This window comes from Microcaecilia unicolor, chromosome 6 (assembly GCF_901765095.1).
Source record: "Microcaecilia unicolor chromosome 6, aMicUni1.1, whole genome shotgun sequence".
Taxonomy (NCBI): domain Eukaryota; kingdom Metazoa; phylum Chordata; class Amphibia; order Gymnophiona; family Siphonopidae; genus Microcaecilia; species Microcaecilia unicolor.
Genome location: NC_044036.1, coordinates 14,911,812 through 14,917,811, shown reverse-complemented (window position 1 = coordinate 14,917,811; position 6,000 = coordinate 14,911,812). Strand labels below are relative to the sequence as shown.

General features: G+C 41.7%; 1 protein-coding gene across 1 annotated transcript in view; it reads left to right on the top strand.

Annotated features, from left to right (window-relative positions):
* The first annotated feature begins 2,589 nt into the window (after positions 1-2,589).
* The window catches only part of DMBX1 (diencephalon/mesencephalon homeobox 1), a 92,623-nt gene continuing 89,212 nt past the window's right edge, over positions 2,590-6,000 (top strand). Inside the window, exon 1 of the mRNA XM_030206315.1 lies at positions 2,590-2,927. The gene's annotated coding sequence lies outside the window, so the exon portion shown is untranslated. The remainder of the gene's footprint in view (positions 2,928-6,000) is intronic.

The window sequence follows — 6,000 nt, the reverse complement described above, 5'->3', positions numbered from 1 at the left end:
GACACGACGGGGCTTTTTATTTTTAACTGAGTCGGTCTGCTGGGAGTGAGGCACAAGGCAGAAAGGTCTAAACTTCACGATGGATCCTGTAGAAAGGTGTTGGAATCGTGCGTTAGGCTCTCTCTGGAAAATCAGTGAAAATTCTATTGCCCAAGCTGACATTTTTAAAATGGTGACAGAAGTTACATGGAAAAAAATATATATATTTCATACATGTCATGTTGAAGATAATGATAGCTTTCCCACCTGAGTGAAAATTTAAATGTGCTATAGTGTTCCAGGGTTAAGAAGTGAACTGAAATCAGTCTTCATTAAAAAGGAAATTCTACATCCGCGCAATTATTATAGGACTGACGCATCCTATCAATTTGTATTTTCACTCTCAAAAGCTAGTCAAAGATACACTGAAGTTAGTCCAATAAAAGGTTATTACCTACAACTTGCTTGTTAACCTTTATTTACAGATATCCGAAGGGACTTCTCTTAGCTATCAAAATTTAATGACATTCTAAAGAGATTTGATATCATTTGTTTTAAAATTAGCCAACTAAAACGGGTTTATTTCATAAGCAAATGTCTTTATTGGTAAGAAACAAGTCCAGATGACTTCACTGCAGACAGGTAAAAGTCACCAGGCATTAGCGGGGCTTCTTTTCGGTCACCTGTCTGGGGCTTTTTCGTTTGATGTATCTTTATACATCTGTGTTATTCATCATGCTTGCATTCCTTCCTTCTGAATTTATTTAAATACATTTTCTGTTTCTGGGATTTGGCGCTTCCTCTCATGGAAATCTCTTTCTCATATTCAACCACCAAGCCTTGGGGGGGGGTTAGGAGGAAAACAAATTTATGATTTCCCCAGCCTTTTTCCTTTGCTTTATTGGGAATGTGCACCGATTATGCAGGGCTGTTATTAAAAGTTACTTTTTTTTTCTCCCTTCCTTTAATGCATTCTTAATTCCAGCCCTAAACGGTTTTGCTCCGCGAGAAGAAATATTTTCGTGAAAGGAAAAGAAATACCCCCTTCAAGAGGGGAAGGGCATTATTGGTCTAATCCTCTTACCAGCCATCAATTTAAGACAGGCTGTTTCAGAGGCTGAAATGGCGTCTTCCTCCCCCTCTCTCCCGTCCTAAATCCTTCTGGGCTGCGGTAGCTTCTATAGGGCAGGCACCCTGGCATCTATCAGCAATTCTTCTAAAGACTTTAAACTGCTCTTTCTCCTGCAGAGGCACGACAAAGCTGAAAAGCAAACAGAATCAAGGCTTCAGCCCAAAAAAAAAAAAAAAGAGTCGGGGAAGGAAAGAGCCTTCCTCAGGCCACAGGACTTTGGTCTGTGTTAAGCAGTGTAGGAAGAATGGAAAATTAGCAAAGTCCAAAACTGTACAAGATGGTCTCCCCCCCCCCCCCCCCCCGCCGCTTGCTTGCTTGCTTGATGGTTGGTGTCAGAATTACTTCTTTCCTGTTTCTTCCTTGCCAGCTGTTGAGGTGATGCAGAGGCTGCTTAGACCGAGCCTAAGCAAACTGCCTTTACTTACCTCTGAGCCTCTACACACACACAGAGTTATGCCTTGGAGACCCCTGTCCTCCTAGTGAGTTCTCCATGGCTTGTTAGCAGAACAGGGCCAAGCCTACAGCTGGGTTAAATCAAAAACAAAATCCACGTTAGTCACCGATGGAGCTTCTGCTTCGGGGTTGCGCTGCAGAGAGCTTAAAAGCTGCACTCTGTTCACCTTTCGGGTTGCCGGACAAGGAATAATGTTTAAAAAAAAAAAGTGCCCTGTTTTAGCAGGTCTTTACGTTACTCAGGCCGCTAGGACTGATGTGGGCATTTTTCTGCAGGAGAAAATACTTCTGGTTTTTAAAATGTTGTGTTCTACAAAGCCTAAAGTTCTTCTGAAAATATGACCTACCTATCCATCTCTTTACCACTTACTTAGCCCTCCATTGCCACAGGTACAAACAGATTGGGAGCCCTCCAGGACCAGGAAAATACCTGAATGAAGCCCACCCAAATCTGCAGCAGAAAAAAAAGGCATAACTTAAAATCCAAAATCTCTTCTCTACCTGTCTGCTAAAACATTCAGCTTCCAATGTGAAAAACCCCTCATAACTCACAAGCAATTACAGCTACCCTCTCATTTAAAGCTGCCCCCCTTTCCGTGCCCTTATTTGCATCACCAACTAAATAATCTGAAAATAAGTCTCCCCTACTCATTCATCTCACAAGCACCTGCATTTTAATCAACAGGCAACAGAAGCTCTGCATTGTGTATTTCATTAATGTTGCAGCCCTGTGTTTTCTTAATGCGGGATTCGGGGTGCTAAATGGAGAAACTCTGCAATGCATCCATCAGTTTCTGCTTTTTGCAACGTCTGTTCATCTCTTTCTTATCAACATAACCGAATCCTTGCATTATATCCATCATCACAACAGAAGCTAGCAACTGCATCTCGTGTGCCTATTGTCTTATAGTGATTTAATTAGACTTTTACACCTGACTGGGTTTGAGTAAATTACTGGTAAGAAGTGTAGGGGGGGAAAAAAAAAATCCGGAGGCACTTTTGATTGACAGGGTGGAGGACCATTGAAAATGATGCGGGGTTGCGCCCTGCTCCTGTGAAGCTCTTTTAAAAATCCTTCTTCGGTCCTGCCCCCAGTAGATGGCAGCTTAGCTGGACCAGGAGACAGACAACCTGGAAAAGCTTCAAGAGAGGAGAGTGGAGTAAAAGAGCGAGCGAGACAACTAGGAGAGAACTCAGTAGAGGAAGCTTCTGAGGGGCCCCACGATCTTTCCACGCCAGAAGAAGTCCGCCAGCCTGCATCAAGCCTTTTGGCTCAGAAAATCAGGAGCAGAATTTACTCTTCAAACCCAGCCACCTAGACGGAGGAAAGTGAGAGGGTCCTGCACAGGAAACAAAAAAAGAGGTACTTTTAGCCAATAATGTATTTCAACTTTCTTTTCGTGATTTAAACGTGCTTCTGAAGTGATGCTGGAGGGAGGGGGGAAATCCAGGGTATTTCTTCTCTCAGCCCTTACTTACCTTGTAAGGAACACACAGTGATTTATTTTCAAGGTTTATCTTTCCTTACTCGTGCTGTGACTATCATAAAATTATTTTGCTGTTTTTGTTTTTTTCCCTACTGCTGTACCATCTTCCACCCTGCGTTAAGCAGCCAAAGGTAAATGAAATTAGCGCCTTAATTACCCACATGCCCGGCTTTCACTCATGTTTCAAGTCCAGGTATCAAAAAGCTGCCGGAGCAAGTTTTGCTCTTGAGTTTCTTACTTTCTGCTCTGAATTCGTTTGACTTGCCCCAATGTGGCCAGTTTTAGAAAGTTTTGCGATGATCCCATTGTAACACATGTTTTACCATCCAAGGGGTGTCCCCTCTGCCTAAAAAGTCCATGAAAAAGATTAAAGTTGGACTTGGCAGATACCAGAAGTGACTTTTTGTATCAATATCGAGGGACAAGTCTTTGTATAAATGTTCGGAAAATAATTCTGCGCATACCCTGGTTCTTCTCACCCCCCAAAAGAGAGAACGCTACACCAATGACTTAACATTTGATCGTGATAATCCTCTGTATTTAAAATATTCTCACATCTTTTTTTTCTTTTTGTGTGTGTGTGTATATATATAGATATACATCGTTATACACGTGTATCTCAAAGATGACCTTCTAAAAATCCTGAGCCGTTACAACATTTGTATAGTTCTGCTTTTTTTTTTTTTTTGTCAAATTTATACAACTTCTTATTCACGTTTCGTTCTCGCCATGCCGACTTTTTTCATTCCTTGCCGCCGGAGGGCACAATATTTAACAAAGCATTTCTTAATTTCTAGAGATCAAAGTGTTAAGAATGTAAATTTGACTTCATTTACATAATGATGTTTTAATAAGCAAACAGCCTGCTGAGGGGATAGCTGGAGGCCATATCCGAAAGTGGAAAGAGAGAGAGAGGGGGTGGGTGGGTGACAGGAGATGATGGAGACAGACAAAACAAGCGAGACGGGGAAAGAGCAAAGGATGGACAGGGAAGGACAGTGATAAAGTCCGATGAAAAAACACGAGGAAGGCTGATGCCATTCACTTTCGGTGAACTTTTAAACTCTGTGTTAAGTTGCTGGAAAGAAGTATGTTAAAACCGATTTAATTAGTCCTGTCTATGCCCAAACTGACTGAGGGGTTAATACAGGTGAGCCATAAGTGCATAAATATTGCCACACTGGGACAGAACAAAGGTCCATCGAGCCCAGCATCCTGTTTCCAACAGTGGCCAATCCAGGTCACAAATACCTGACAAGATCCTGAAAAAGTTCAATACATCATTTTATGCTGCTTATCCAAGCAGTGGATTTTCCCCAAGTCATTTTAATAATGGTCTTTGGATTTTTCTTTTAGGAAGCCGTCCAAACCTCCTTTTTAAACCCCGCTAAGCTAACTGCCTCAAATTTGATCACAAGAGGTAAGACCTTAAACCAAAAAACAATTACCGACAAAACAAATCAGAGCCATTTATTGTAGAAAGATGCTAATGTCGTATGAGTAGAAATGCAACAGGAAAAGCTCTTCCAAACCAGAATAAATCAACTCACCTGTTGCCAGCTAGTTTACGGGATAACGATGACAAATTCGGAAAAGGGTACTGGGCAATGCATTTGATATACAGCACCGTAAAATAGCAGTTGCCCAGTCAAGACAAAACCTTAGCTTGGCAACGAAAGTGTAAAATCATACGAGTCCAATGGCTGCTTCGGTTATGCTGGGAATGCTACGTTAGTCCACTCGGGCACTTACAAATAGAAGTTGGGGGCCAGACTGTTGCTCTCAATAGCTCTGCAGAAGTTGTATGAATTCGGTCCAGTGACACGCAAACGTGTGTCTTTGACCTTTCCCTGCGTCAAGTAGTAATTAACCTCATGGACCCAAGAACTGCCCCAGTGGCTACAATAACTCACATTGAGGGTAACGTATTACACACACAATAAAATCTCTATATACATCCATATAAGGTAAGCATGTAGAAAAGAGGGGAAACCCCCCCCCCCCTTAATATCCACGTAATTGCTACTGAAATAACTTTCCCTAATGTTGTTCAGATATTGCTCAGGTATATTAGACTAAACTTGCATGCATCTTAAATCTTGCTTCAGCAACTAGCAAAGCTCATGCCTATGTGATTTTGCAGGTGTCACCAGGGTCAATGCCATTTTTTTTTCTTTACTCCTAAGACTAACAGGGTTACCCTTCTGGAAGGTTTCCTATCTGTAAAGATATAGGGTTAATTCATTGTTGACTTTTTTCACATAGAAATGATTTCGAAGGCTGCTCTCATGATCAGTTCTTTCCTACAACTTCTGTAATTCGCAGACTGATCTGCTCAAGGGAAGTCCACACACCCCCGTGTTTAAATGATTTTATGAATGCATAGCGTGCTTTGCTGTATGGTTAAAAAAAAATCAGTCACACATGTTAATTTTTCTTTCCTAATCTCATGAGGACTAGAATAACCTCGAGAGAAAAAAATAGGCACAGAAAAAAAAATACCTGTATATGAATAATACCGAAAAACTATATCCTTTAGTTTAGATGATACCAATAGCTCCATTAGTATCTGCTGATCCACAAAACTCCCAGATGCTTTCCAACTCCAGAACAACTAGCCAGTAAAGCAGTAAACTCCCAGATCAGGCAGGGCCGGGTCTGAAAGAGATTCACATGGCCTCTTCCCCTGGATAAATTGTTGGCTTGATCCAATAAAGGCTTTTGCAGTCTGCCAAAGGTCTGGTTTCCTCTCCAAGAGTGACGGCGGTTAGAGCGCCTGAGAGAGCAGATCCGAGGTGTCCTTGCGTTTTCCTGGAGCTCTGTGGAAAAAAAAATCAGCAGACGAGAATTAAACGCGCATGAAAAGAAATCGAATTCTGAAGAATTCAGTACAATTCGAGTGCAGGACTCCGCAAATAAACGACGCAAACTTCCATAACTTCTCTTCTC